The sequence below is a fragment of the Schistocerca americana genome, chromosome 7 (genome assembly GCF_021461395.2).
Source record: "Schistocerca americana isolate TAMUIC-IGC-003095 chromosome 7, iqSchAmer2.1, whole genome shotgun sequence".
NCBI classification, from domain to species: domain Eukaryota; kingdom Metazoa; phylum Arthropoda; class Insecta; order Orthoptera; family Acrididae; genus Schistocerca; species Schistocerca americana.
The window spans coordinates 160,236,211-160,251,270 of NC_060125.1; the positions used below are offsets into that span (position 1 = coordinate 160,236,211).

A 15,060-nucleotide genomic window follows, 5' to 3' on the forward strand; every position below is an offset into this window, starting at 1 on the left:
ACAATTGTCACGTTGGATACAACATTACAGCAATCATGCAGAACTCTGATATTCAGAGAGGATTTTATTCCAATGCGAGAGTCATGTTTTTGACGAAGTAAGCAAAATGGCGTAGGAAAAAAAAAGTTTGATCTGTGAGTTTGTGCGCACACTGAACTACATTTTTAGTTAGCATTATTCCAAAACCTCGCACATATATCAGTTGACGCGTTTTGCTGGCTTCTCATTACAAATGGGGAGGGATTTAAAAGGGGAACACTAATCATCGACGACCAGCATAAGCTGACGGCTAGCGTTTACATTCTGATTAGTAGCAGATGGGAATATTTACGTTATTAATTGTTTCGCATCTCAGTAGCTGCTATGAATTAGACAGTTTCTGATGTCAGCAATGACATGCGCGGAGTACTTAAAATATTTCATTAATGTGTTAGGGAGATAACGTCAATTAAATATGGTTAATTAAATGGGAAATATACATATCAACTGTCACATAGCCTTTAATCTGCTAAATCAGGGGTTTCCAACAAAATTTTATCGAGGACCCCCTCATCTGTGAAACCACTAGCAATAAATTAATAATGGCCGATTGTCGTCTGAAATGCGAGTTTCTGTGTAAAGTGACTGTCAGTTGTCAGCTGCAAAGAGGCAGCGTGCGCAGTCTAACGGCATACCGCATAACTATTTGCTTCTAATTCTAGTTTTGCGCTAGAGTGTGATCGCGTCAGTTGGCTCTAGGAAGACGCTAGACGCAGAAGTTCGCTATATTTAATATATTTTTTATTCTAATAGCATCTTGCCGACCCCTCTGGCATAGCTGTTAAGATCGACAGATGTAAAGTCCCATAGTGCTCAGGGCCATTTGAACCATTTGAAGCGTCTAGAACCGCTCGGCCACAGCGGCCGACCAGACAAGACATCTGACGATAGATTACCAAGCTGATATGCTTATATGTGCTTAGTTTTCATCTTTGGGATCAGGTGTACCAGAAAAATGCTTATTACCGAAAACTGCGTCATACAGTAATAATACAGAATGAGATTTTCACTCTGCGCTGATATGAAACTTCCTGGCAGATTAAACCTGTGTGCCGGACCGAGACTCGAACTCGGGACCTTTGCCTTTCGCGGGCAAGTTCGCAGGAGAGCTTCTGTAAAGTTTGGAAAGTAGGAGACAGGGTACTGACAGAAGTAAAGCTGTGAGTACGGGGCGTGAGTCGTGCTTGGGTAGCTCAGTTGGTAGAGCACTTGCCCGCGAAAGGCAAAGGTCCCGAGTTCGAGTCTCGGTCCGGCACACAGTGTTAATCTGCCAGGAAGATTCAGTAATAATACACTTTGAGAAAGAAGGCTAAAAAGTGTTCAGTTAATACAAAATAAATGGTTACCATTATGCATATGTGACGTATATGTTTTTTCTGAAAATCTCTTCATCTGCACTATTTTCTCTCAGCTGACGTATCAAAACACACTTATTTAAAAAGTTAAAACGGAAGAAGGGTGGCGAGTTTTCATGAAGACTCAAGGAAAACACCGTATACTTAATCCTCAGTTCTATTTGCAAACTGCTTCGCATTGCCTTGGCTGCATTTGTTTGCTTCCATTCGCTTCGTCCTGTGTATCGTTCCCTGATAAAAACAATGGACTGCGAAGGTGATTGCAAGTATAGCGAGAGACCACTGTCGTGATATACGCTACCGCACAAATGGCAGACTGATTTTCTAAAATACTTAAGAAACTGTCAAAAATGCTAAAGAAAGTACAATAAAAAAACACGGAATTCACCAAAGAACATGACAGACCAAATATGTAAAACAGAAAGTGAATTACACACATATTCAAAAGATGAATGAATCAGTGTAACGGACAAGTACATACTTTACTGGTGTATATCCACTATATGCACAAGCTTAGTTAACGAATCTACAGACATTGGAAAGAAGAAATGCACAAACATAATGGATACAAACTGGACGAAAGATGGATGGAAAAGTAGAAGTACTACGGAAATTTACCAAAGAAAAGAGAAAGTATGGGAAGCAACGGCAAAGCGAAAACTGACATTTATTATTATTATTATTTAAATTATGCAGCATGAGTTTACACAAATAAATATTCCAGTATCTTCTATATAGGCATCAACAACTGACCGGAACAAGGAGAAAAAAGATTTGAAACAACTGCCAAGAATTAAAAAGTGGAAGGAGTAAATGCGAATAAAAGGACTTTACAAGGGAAATGAACTTGAAGACAATATTGTATAAAGGGAAGAGGAAGTAAATCACGTTGGGATGGAAGGTTATATTACTGCGAGAAGAATTTGACAGAGCACTGAAATACGTACATCGAAACAAGGTCCCTGGAACAGACGATATTCCCACTGGATTATTGAGAGCATTCGGAGAGCCAGCCTTGAAAAAATTATTTCACTTGGTACGGAAGATTGATGGGACAGGCGAAACACCATCATACTTCAGGAAGAATGTAATAATTCTATTTCTGAAGAATCCAGGCGCTGACAGGTGTGAATATTACCGAACTATCAGTTTAATACGTCATGGTTACAAAAATTATTTAAAAGATACTGTAATGAGAAAAACTGGTACAAGCCGATCTCAGGGAAGATCTGTTTGAATTCCGAAGAAATGTAAGAACACACAAGACGATACTGACCTTACGGCTGATCTTAGAAGATAGCTTAAAGAAAGCCAAACCCATGCTTATAAAGAACAGATTTTGACAATGTTGACTGAGATGTCTCTGAAATTCTGAGGGTAGCATAGATAAAATACAGGGAGCGAAAGGCTATTTACAACTCGTACAGAAACCAGACTGCAGTTGTAAGAGTCATGGAAGGGGTGTAAAGGGAAGCAGTGGTTGCGAAAAGAGTGACATAGGACAACAGTCTATTCCAGGTGTTATTCAATCTGTACATTCAGTAAGCAGTGAAAGAAATCAAAGAGAAATTTGGAAAGCGAATTAAAGTTCAGCGAGGATAAATAAACACTTCGAGATTTGTCGATGACATGGTAACTCTATCAGGGACGGCAAAGTACTTGAGAGATCAGTTGAGTGAAACGCGCAATGTCTTGAAAGCTAATCGAATGTAGTCGAATTAAAACAGGCGATGCTGATAGAACTAGACTAAGAAATGAGACTCTAAAAGTAGTACAAGAGTTTTGCTATTTCGGCAGCAAAATAACTGATGATGGACGAAATAGAGGAGATACAAATTGCAGACTGGCAATAGGAGGAAAAGTATTTCTGAAAATGAGACAGTTGTTGAAAGCGAATATAAATTCAAACGTTAGGAAGCCTTTTGCGGAGATATTTCTCTGGACTGTAGCCTTACACGGAATTGAATGAAACATGGACGACAAGCAGTTTAGATAAGAAGATAATAGAAGCATTTGAAATCTAGTACGACACAAGAGTGATGAAGATTAGATGGGTAGATTGCGTAACCAAAGAGGAGGTACTGAAGAGAATTGAGAAAAACGAAATTTATGGCACAACTTAACTAAAAGACGGGATGAATGGATAGGATACATCATGAGGGGTCAATGAATTGTTAGTTTGGCAATGGAGGGAAGTATGGGCGGTAAAAATTGTGGATAGCTTGACTTCAAAGAACAAATTCAAGACAATGCAGGTTACAGATGTTTCGCAGGGATGAATAGACATGCTCACGATAGTCTGGAAATTGCATCAAATCAGTTTTCAAATTGAAGTGCTTGACAAATTTCTAGACGAGAGACATTGCCTTAAAAATAAAGTATGAAATTTACAAGGATACCTATATGTGCGAACATTTTAGGTTAGGCTTTACCGTGATTGTTATTGACATTAAATGAAACAAGTTTACTGTTACCAGTCACTGTTTATTTATCTCCACGACGCGTTTCAAAGGTTTAAACCTCCATCATCAGGTGGATTTACCTTTGTTAATATTACATTTGTGTGTGTGTGTTGTGTTACGATTTTTTGGAGGAACTTGTGGCACTGTCTCCAGTGGCCACAGGTTCCTTTCACTGTCGTAACACATTACATGTATCAAGTGCGTCAATACATGTTGTACGTGTTCGTATCAATGCCCGTCCAACTCTGAAGAGCACGTCAGGATTCTGTTGAACTTCGTAGAATCCATCAATCATTCGACCTATCAATTCATCTGTGGTGGCAATTGGAGTAACGTAAACCACAGCCTTGACACGTACCAAAGGAAGCAGTTAAGGGGCGTCAAGTCAGAACAACCAGCTGGCCATGCAAGACGACCTCCTTGTCCTATCTAGTGTTCCCTAAGATCGAAACCTCCGCTCACGGCAAGAGTAGATTTTCCTGCTGTTCCAGAACTGTGGTATGCAGGAACTCTAAGGAAGCTTCTTCAGTTAACAAACGTGGCAGTATTACAAGTCACAGCAGATGATTATTCACAACTTCCACCCACATGTTTACGGAGAATCTTCGCTGGTGCGATCTAAAAGCAACCAACGGCATCCGGGCTCTCATAGTCCCAGATGTTGCTGTTCCTGCTGTTAAATTACTCCTCACGTGTAAGGAAGGCCCCATCTACGAATAAAAAATGTACGTGAAAAGCAACCTCGTTCAATCGTCAGTGTACGAAACAAGGCAATCAGTTGGTCCTGAAACCTGCATCCTTTGAAAATGGTACAGTTAGGCTGTACTGCAACACTCTTCAAACAGGTACCTGACCCGTCGCGCGTGCCGCTTGGACGTTCATTGCTTAATCGACTCTCTTGTCACGCCTGTCCATACCAACAGGCTGAGGAAGCAAAGTCCATGTTTCTCGTAAACGTCCATGAAATGTAACAAAGGTGTTATGGTGTCGGTGTCTTCTCTTAAGGCAACGATTTTCGTAGGTACAAAGAACTGCTCTTACATTTCCCCTCGCTTCGCCGTAATAGATAATCATGTCAGTGAGCTCAGAAAATCCATACTCCGTGTTTCACTGAGTACTAGCAGCAAGAAAATTTTAATTCAGGACCAGAAATATACACGACACTGAAGATACAGTATTAAAACACAAGCTGAGAGACGTGACTGGCACGACTGCACAGAATGACATTGTCACTGGAAGCTGCGCAACAGATCGGTAGGCACCGGAGCGTATCTTGAACGTACGCATAATGTAGCGGACTGGCCAGACAGACAATCCACTATGACCGGTAGCTGAAAGGCACGCGTTTAAGCTCACGCAGGCTGGCGTGAGGTCTGGAACAGGTCAGAGAAATAAGACTAGCAAAACAGGAGGTAACTGGTAGAATACTTAACTTTAATCCACAATTGGTGTACATCGCTCTTGACGGTTCATGTTATAATCTCAATATAAACTGGTAATGGCGCCTTGCTAGGTCGTAGCAAATGACGTAGCTGAAGGCTATGCTAACTATCGTCTCGGCAAATGAGAGCGTATTTGTCAGTGAACCTTTCCTAGCAAAGTCGGCTGTACACTGGGGCGAGTGCTATGACGTCTCACTAGATCTGCCGTGTGGTGGCGCTCGGTCTGCAATCACTGACAGTGGCGACACGCGGGTCCGACGTATACTAGCGGACCGCGGCCGATTTAAAGGCTACCCACCTAGCAAGTGTGGTGTCTGGCGGTGAGACCACACATAACTCTTAAACGGCGGACGGAAACGTATATGTTCCTTAACAAAAAATGATCGTTTTTGTGTGATCTATCATCCCTTCGCGTTTGTTGGTGAGGTCCTGCAGCATCCTGCATAACAAGCAGGACAAACTGACTGTCAATAGAAAGTGATGTTTTAATAGAAAACATCGAACATAAAAGAAGTATTTTATGCAAGTGGTGTTGTACTGCTTTAATGAATGTTCAGATCTGCGTTATGTAACACACAACTGTATCGCTTTATTGTATCAGAGACGAACGATTTCAGTCTAGGATCAGACCATCATCGGGTCCCAAAACCATCTCAGTTATTCACTTGCGTGTTTGGCCTAACAGTTATCAGATGCACACTGTACTTCACTAATAACAGCTGTATATATGTGGCATATAAACAGCTACCATTAGCGTTGTACAATGTATATCTGATAATTGTTATTACAGTTACGCAAATGCAAAGATGAGGGTTTTTTTGGAATCGATGATGGTTTTATCCTGTACCGAAATCGATCGTTTCTAATAAAATATGCCGATACAGCTGTGTATTGCACAGTAGCGGTTCTAAAAATAAAAAAATGTGTTAGGACGTCTCTTCTGAAAGTATTTGTTTGGAATAGGAGTGAAACGTGGACGAAAAATATTACAGACAGAAGGTTGATGTTTTTGAAATGTGGAGTGCTGAATATCTGACAGAATAAGTAATGGAGATGTAAAACGTGAATAGCGTGGGAAGGGGGTGGGGGGCAGAATTTTGTGGCACAACTAGACCAGAAGAAAAACTAGGTTAATAGGACATGTCCTAAGGCAGCATTAAATGGGAAAAAACTAAATTTGTATGAAGTATTTGGCTGGGATGCTCCTAACGTCAGGTTGAGCTGCTTCACCATAAGAAGGTGCGTCAAACATTTTAGCTTACCTGGGCCATACAGGACGAAGACGAGCATATTTGGGCTGCGCATAATATACTTAACACTAACTATAATAGCCGAGAAAAAAAGAGAGGAGAGAATAGCATCGTGTGACGGGAATTTCAAATTGAAAATATTCTTTTTATCACAACTTTACTCCCACGGAGTTTTATGGTTTCTTTAATGATCGTGTAATAGCTGCTTACTTGTTGGGCCGCACTAACACTTGCTTTGGGGCGCATGCGGCCCGCTGGCTGCAGGTCACGTCGGAGACCCTGTTTTAAAGGTTTTATTTGTTCGTTCACAGTAACGCCCTTTCCTGTTGTTGTGTCCAGAGTCTTCCTGACTGATGAGTGGAGGTGACTGTGAGCAGTGCTTGTGTAGTTCCGGTTTATTGTTTGCTTGATGATATCCAAGAGAGAGAAGTGTCGGAACAGAACATACTCGTCTGGAATAACACGAAGGCGGCCACCGAACTTAACATCCCCCTGCGGCGGACGAATGACCATCAAGATTAACAGTTTATAAATCACTTATAGGACCAGTGCTTACATATGCCTGGGAAACTTGGTCCTTGACGTCAAAAGATATTGGAACGCTAGATGCCTCTGAGAGAAAGGTGGATCAAAGAATTGTTGGTGGATGGAGGACGGGGCAAAAATTTGAGCCGTGCACTGTATACAAAGATCTGCCTATAAGAATTTAAAAAATGCACCTATTGGAACTAGCCAGATTGAGAGTGCAGGGGCAGATGGCACGGATGAGTTATATGGTAGTATCTGAAAGGTTATCGGAAGGAAAGCCAGGAGTTCAAAGAGGCCGAGATCGATCGAGAACCACTTGGATCGATGGAGTGATGGAGGACCAGCAGAAAATGGGCTCTAGAGGATACTAAGTCGAGGAGTGGATCGTGGTAATTGATGAAGAAATATTGAAGAGGCCAAGATTCACAGCGAACTGCAGAACCACAAAGAAGAAGAAGAAGAATACCATACACAAAATGTATGGAATCAACACAACAAGAGTACCTTGATACGGTTGAAACCAACGCTGCCAGACCCCAGAGGGACACGACTAGTTGGTGAGATGCGTGGCTGGCGACTGCGCCGCTTTAAACAGACGGACCACACTTCAGTGAATCACCGACCACCTCACTATGGCCGGTCGAAGCGTCGTCTGGAGTGATGAGTCAGGCACTCGTTAGTACATCCCTGCAGCGGAGTGTGAATGCGATGGAAAGACACTCGAGCCGACGCAAGCACATTCCTTTTCCATTTAGTTTATTGTGAAGTTTAAGACCTGTATTATTTAAAATAGGGCGTAAATGTGACAGTTTTAATATTATAACAACATAGATTGTTCCTAGTTTAGGTGTGCATGTGGCCATAGCATTTTGAATTATGTAAATAAGCCTTTGTCGCCCATAATCAACACTGCCTTGTATATCGCCAAGTTCTTGTCTTTCTACAGGGGGAATCCAACCTTCAGCAACAAAATTTTGTAGTTATAAGTTCTTAGGCTTCCACGGTCAGTGTCATTCTGAATAAAATAATTTTGGGTATTAGGTCGCATCATTATAAAACGCTATAGCAACTAAACTGCTGACGTTTCGGCCAACATTTCAGCGATTCTCTTCAGGACGGTTAACTGCTGGGTACTGCTGAATGTCGTCCCCTATACATGGAGTTCGAAATTCCCGTTACAAAGTTCTAGGACTTGTAGAGGGGAGTGAGTATATAATATTTTGAACAGGAACCCATGTCAGGAAACGTACAATTTCTGTTCTACGACGGTTTTAAGTCAGATGTTTAACTCATCCATTTCTTCTTGAGGAAATGTATTATGCCTGATGCAGTACAATTATTACGTAAGAATTCGAAAGGAAACATAACGGAACACCCGTTTCGCACTTAAGCACATTTGCTTGCATTAACACATAAACATTACCTGTTTACATTATTCCAAAATAAAAAAAAGGAGCGAGCATACTGTACATATAGAATAGTACCGGCTCGATGTGGTGACCATCAACGTTGTAACAGACATTGTGCCCACGAAGCATGTTATGGTCCACACTACCTCCACCTGGCGTCTCTTCTATTTCTAGTGCAGTCCCCAGAACTCTTCCAGCAGATCTTCCTCTGTCTCTACAGAGGTCTCGTAAATTAAACTTTGCATACGAGCCCACAGACGTTAAATAACATCAGGTGACCGTCTGACGTAATACACGACGTCTTGTCTATCCTACTGCGTAGCAGTATAAGTAACCCTGAAACTTTACTCATTCCCTCAGCAGACGTCGACGCGCTACACATCCCAACTGAAACCGTCGTAGAACGGAAACGGTTCCGTACGTTTCCGTAAATGTACTCACTCCCCTCTACAAGTCCTAGATGTTTGTAAACGAAGTTTAAGAACACTCCGTACAGTATTTCAGTTATATGGTGGCTACCGACGTCATCATCATCATCAGTTATCTGCTATATTAGCAGGTCCTTTGCCTCTCCATTTTCTGCGATCCATTGCTTCCTTCTTAAGGCTGCTGTATGTTGTACCGTCCATCATGTCATCCAGTATCTGGAATCTCTTCCTTCCTCGCTTTCTTTTCCCTTCTACATAACCTTCTAATTCTTTCTTAATATATGCCCAATCCAATTTCTTTTTCTTCTCTTTATTACATCTAGTAACTGCCTTTTCTCTCCCTCTCTTCTCAGTACTTATTCATTTTTTACTCTGTCCATCCAACTTATTCTTTCCATCTTCCGCCATGTCCAGATCTCAAAAGCCTCACCGAGCGAGGTGGCGCAGTGGTTAGCACACTGATTTAGGTTTTCCGTGATTTCCCTAAATCGCTTCGGGCAAATGCCGGGATGGTTCCTTTGAAAGGGCACGGCCGACTTCCTTCCCCATCCTTCCCTCATCCGAGCTTGCGCTCCGTCTCTAATGACCTCGTTGTCGACGGGACGTTAAACACTAATCTCCTCCTCCTCAAAAGCCTCCAGCCTTCCTCTGTCTTTTTTCCTCATAGTCCATGTTTCAGCGGCATATAGAAGAACACTCCATACAAGACATTTTATGAGTCTCTTTCTGAGTTCTCTGTCCAGACCGCTGCAGAAGATTCTCCTTTTCTTATAAAACGCCTCTTCTGCCATTGCTATCCTTGTTTTAATTTCTGTGGTGCACTTCCAGTCGGTGTCTATCCTGCTTCCAAGATACTCAAAATTTTGCACCTGTTCTAGTGTTTCTCCATTCAGCACAATTTTTATTTCCTTATTTCCTCCTATTGCCAATACTTTTGTTTTATTTGTGTTAATTTTCATTCCATATTTTTTTCCGTTAGTTGCAATGGTGTCCACCAAATCCTGTACCGACGTCACATATCTGAAATGTCAGTGGACAGTTTGAAAAAGAATGCTATGCAGGGGGATGGCTGTAGGGGGGGGGGGGGGGGGGGATGGCTGCACGGTAGGCGATTGCTGTGCTTCTCTGGGAGGTGACTGGTAGGTAACTCTCGTAGCTGATTGGTAGGCCAAAGCAAATCGGCAGCTTGTACGCGTGGGTAGTGTTTTCCTGCAGCGAAATTTTGAAATGACAAGGCAGTTCTCTCGTGACCGCTGTTTCTGCTGTTAAACCCGCTTCAGGCGATGCCAGTGGCTGGGCAACACATGCGGCCAGGTCCTGGGTAACTCGAAGCCATCCTCCGTGTTCATGCTGTTAGGGCGTTTGGTTCAGTGTTGCCAACAGTTAAAGTGAGCTCGCCACCAGTTTCAAGTGCAAAAACCACCAGAAAACCACTAACCAAAATGGCCCTACTCTCATAATCTCTAAAATGTCTACTAAATTTTTTAAATTATTATGAAATAAAACAATAGGTACGTTATTAATTAGTTTCATATTTATTATTAAGTAATAAAATATTGAAAATCATTAAATCAGCATACAACAAATAAATCAGCCACTCTAGGTCAGGAACATACAAAAATTTCTATAACATCAGCTAATTATTTAAATGTATTCATCTTCTTCAGATGAATCATTTTTGTCTGTATCATCATCGTCGGTTTCAGACTGATGCGGTTCCTTGGTACCTATTTGTTTTACAACGTTTATTGGAATGTCATATTCGTTGCAGCATTTTACTTCCAACTTCAAACCACCCTATACTTAGAATATCAGCTAAAAGATTTAACTTCATTCTATTCCTCTGCTTGTTTTTTATTACATTGATACTGCTAAACCGTCTCCCAACATCGGCATTGGAATGAGACAGTATTAGGAGAATAATCGCAGAAGTCGGTAATTCCTCAAATCTGGATTCCCTTTGAGCATCTTTGAAATACAATACTTCATTCCAAACTTTTTTTGTATCTTTGGTCTCGTTCCCATTCAACAAATGAATTTTTCGCCACTGATCATCCATTCTTGCTATAAGTTCTACATTTTTATTGAACTGAGCCATTACATGAATTATATTTCCTTTGTTGTGATTTAGTGCTTGTTCAACACTTATCCTGGAAATTTATTTCATCACGTCAAATTTTCTGGTAACCTGTTTTTTATTTCTTCAATTTTATGCACAGATTACGCAACATTTCTTCGTCTTCCCGAAGAAATTCTTTTTCTCTCATTTCAAGCAACTTTTCAAAGCGGAACCCCCGATAACATCTTCTATCGAAGAAATCACGAATAAATGGTTCAAATGGCTCTGAGCACTATGCGACTTAACTTCTGAGGTCATCAGTCGCCTAGAACTTAGAACTAATTAAACCAAACTAACCTAAGGACATCACACACACCCATGCCCGAGGCAGGATTCGAACCTGCGACCGTAGCGGTCGCTCGGTTCCAGACTGTAGCGCCCAGAACCGCACGGCCACTCCGGCCGCCAAATCACGAATATTTTGAGTAAAAATATTAACTTTATTTGCAGATAACGTAACTTTGCTGACAAGCATATCTATCAGGTTGGGCAACTGATCAAAGAGTTTGATGTTGTCTGTATCTCTTGATTCGAGCATTTCATTGACTGTTTATTTCAGTTAATATTGGACATAAAAATGAAATATATGCGTAATTAATCTCCTTCGCATACATAGCTTCCAATAACTCTGCCATGTGACACCTTTCGCGCACTTTAGCTACGGAAACATGTGTTGTTAGCTCTGACCATTGCGTTTCTTGATACAGCGGGTTCTATTGATAACCACCTTGTCTGGGTCGCTTGAACTATTTTTAACGGTTTCTGTCCATCGTTGATGTTTTTGTATAGATCCTTATAAAGAGACTGTCTGGAAGAGGATGGTGATGATGTTTCGGATTGTGGGGCGCTCAAATGCGCTGTTATCAACGTCCGTAAAAATTCCCAACCTTTACTCAGTCCAATCTCGCCACTTTCATGAATGATGATGAAACGATAGGACAACACAAACACCCAGTCATCTCGAGGCAGGTGAAAACCCCAGACTCCGCCGGGAATCGAAGCCGTGACCCCGTGGTCGCGAAGCGAGAACGCCACCGCGAGACCACAAGCTGCCGACCTGGAAGAGAGCGACTAAACCAGTGATATGTCTCTTTAATTAAAAACTTCAAATTTCTCGGTAAAAATTCTTTTGCAGCAGCTGAAACAGCCAGTTGCATGGAATGGCACAAGCAACGTACTAAAATCTGGTGTCGTACCTCTTCTTTCAGTTCCGTAAATACTCCGTTATTTACTCCAACCATGACACAGGCATTATCTGTACCAATGCCCATTAAATTTTCAAGTCGCAAATCGAATCGTTGAAATGTCTTCTTTATAACAGAGACACCAGCTTCAGCATTACATTCGTGCAGTTCAGCAAGGTCAAGGTATGCAGGTTCTATTTTTTTTGGTCTAATTTTCTGTAATAAACTATAATCAATCCCAAGTATTTATGTACAGCAATGTCAGTAGATTCATCAATTAATAAGCTAAACTGATCTCTACAATGTTGTTTTAGAACATCAAAATGGCTCTGAGCACTATGGGACTCAACTGCTGTGGTCATAAGTCCCCTAGAACTTAGAACTACTTAAACCTTACTAACCTAAGGACATCACACACATCCATGCCCGAGGCAGGATTCGAACCTGCGACCGTAGCGGTCGTGCGGTTCCAGACTGTAGCGCCTTTAACCGCTCGGCCACTCCGGCCGGCTTAGAACGTCAGTAAAATGCGGTGCTAATACGTTTTTTATAACTGAGGTGCGCTTAGTTCGGGCACCTGAACTTTTTTGCTATCTTTTGCATGACTTTGATAAATTACCTCTCCCAAATGGTCGACTACACATATGCATGGCTGTGAACAATGCAAGTCTTGCTTCTTCCTTTTTCTTATTTCCAATGGGCTCTGGCTTAAAAGCAATTTTAGGCTGCATTATTACAACCTATAACAATTTACTTATCAAAGAGTGGTCAAAGATGTAAATCCGATCAATGAATGACTAATCTATTAGAAAAAAGGTTTCTTACCTTTTTATTTTGTAGATGCTTTTTTGAAATCCAAAGAGACTTCAAATCTCCATAGCGACTCCTTAAGACAGTACCACAAAATTTCCGCTTCGCTACGTGACCCGTAGTACTTTCAATAATTTGAAGCCACTTTTTTTAAATGTGGGTCTTGAAGCCATGCATCCAGAAACTTTTGCGAATATTGTGTTTCCAGCATAGTTGTCCACGTATGAAGTCGTGAAATAAGACCATACACTGAGAATCACAATTGTGTAGTGCACACCACGAACGACGACAGTCGAGTTACTTTTTCTGCGCATCTGACGTGACGCACCCTGCTTGAGCCAACAACAAGCGCTCAGTGGTTATTCGAAGCGACAGTGAAATAAGTGAGCAACCATTGTTTGGAACCCGTTGCTGCACTCCCTCCACTTGCGCAAGCCGCCTCCTTCCGTGAAATGAACTATAACTAGGTGCCACCAAATACTGTTGATCCTACAGGGAATCGCCGCATGTAGTCTAGCGAGTGTGATGGTTTGTTTGATGTCACATGGTAGTGCATCAGTGTTGTCTTCGCAGTAAAAGTCAAATACTCCTGAAATCAAATAAAGTAGAAATAACATATTTAGTGGTTAAGAGATTGGATTTTCAGTAACTGAAACTGAATTTTACTAAACCACTATAAAATCCACCAGCCACTAGAAGCAATATCTCGCCACTAAAAGGAGGGTAGAAACCACCAGTTTTAGTGGAAAATCCACTAAGTTGGCAACACTAGTTTGGTTATTTCAACAGCTTCTCTTATTTTTCGCTGCCGAGTGCACGACTGCAGAGTACACACCGCGAGGTTTTAGAATACTGATACAGAGGTCATATTACTGGTGGTATTCAGCAACCTGTTGTTCTGTCTGTTCATGCTCAGACACTCGAGCGCTAATGGGTCTCCTAGATTCACCAACATAGACTTTGCCGCATACACATTAAAGTTTGTAGACGCCTGCAGTGTAGAGAGCATCTACGGGCTTCAACAGATCTCGGATTTTACGGCCACTCTCAAATATGGATTTAATTCCTCCGCGACGCAGGACCTTTTGCCTACACGGTCGCTGACCCCCTCTCACATGAGATAAGAGAGCAACAGGAAGAGTTTATTCTGTACCGTTGTCTATTTTGCCTGTGACGAACTTCCAGAAACTAAAGGTCGTTTATACCAAAAAGTTGAAGAGAAGAATAATTACATTAAGTTGCATATCTCTGGCGATATTTACTCCTATAGGATGTTAATGGATTCTGCTATAGGTACGTTGGTAAACAAGAGTTTTATGTCAGAGCTGTGCTTGTCATCAACATATTTCACTTAATAGGGCAAATTTTATGAGCAGGCAGACGGAATGGCAATGGGTTCATCCTTTTTCACCTCTAGCAGCTAACATTTTCATGGAAGCTTTCGAACAGACGGTGCTTAATTCCACACCAGTAAGCCACGCAGCCGGCCGGTGTGGCCGAGCGGTTCTAGGCGCTTCAGTCTGGAACCGCGCGACCGCTACGGTCGCAGGTTCGAATCCTGCCTCGGGCATGGATGTGTGTGATGTCCTTAGGTTAGTTAGGTTTAAGTAGTTCTAAGTTCTAGGGGACTGATGACCACAGATGTTAAGTCCCATAGTGCTCAGAGTCATTTGAACCATTTTCTAGGGGACTGATGACCTCAGATGTTAAGTCCCGCCGTAGTGCTCAGAGCCATTTAACCATTTTACGTCACGCTACTGGCTCAGGTACGTGGACGACACGTTCGCCACGTACATTAAATGAATTCGCAATTGAGAATGACAACCATAAGCTGTAGAATGGAATGACGACAAAGAAAATTTGTGCCGGATCAGGACTCGAAACCGGGCTTCCCGCTTTCTGCGTGCGGTCACCTTACCATTTGGCTATCCGTGCACGACTCAGTGCCAGAGTCAAACTTCCATATGTCGCCAACCACATGTCTACGGCCCATACTCGTACATCCATTATGTATATTCCAGTGCAGGTCAGACA

At 41.9% G+C, this 15,060-nt stretch overlaps 1 protein-coding gene across 2 annotated transcripts in view; it reads right to left on the minus strand.

The window, feature by feature from the left end:
* Positions 1-15,060, minus strand: part of LOC124622399 (tumor necrosis factor alpha-induced protein 8-like protein) — a 905,915-nt gene that overhangs the window by 76,289 nt on the left and 814,566 nt on the right. The gene's annotated exons all lie outside the window — the stretch shown is intronic.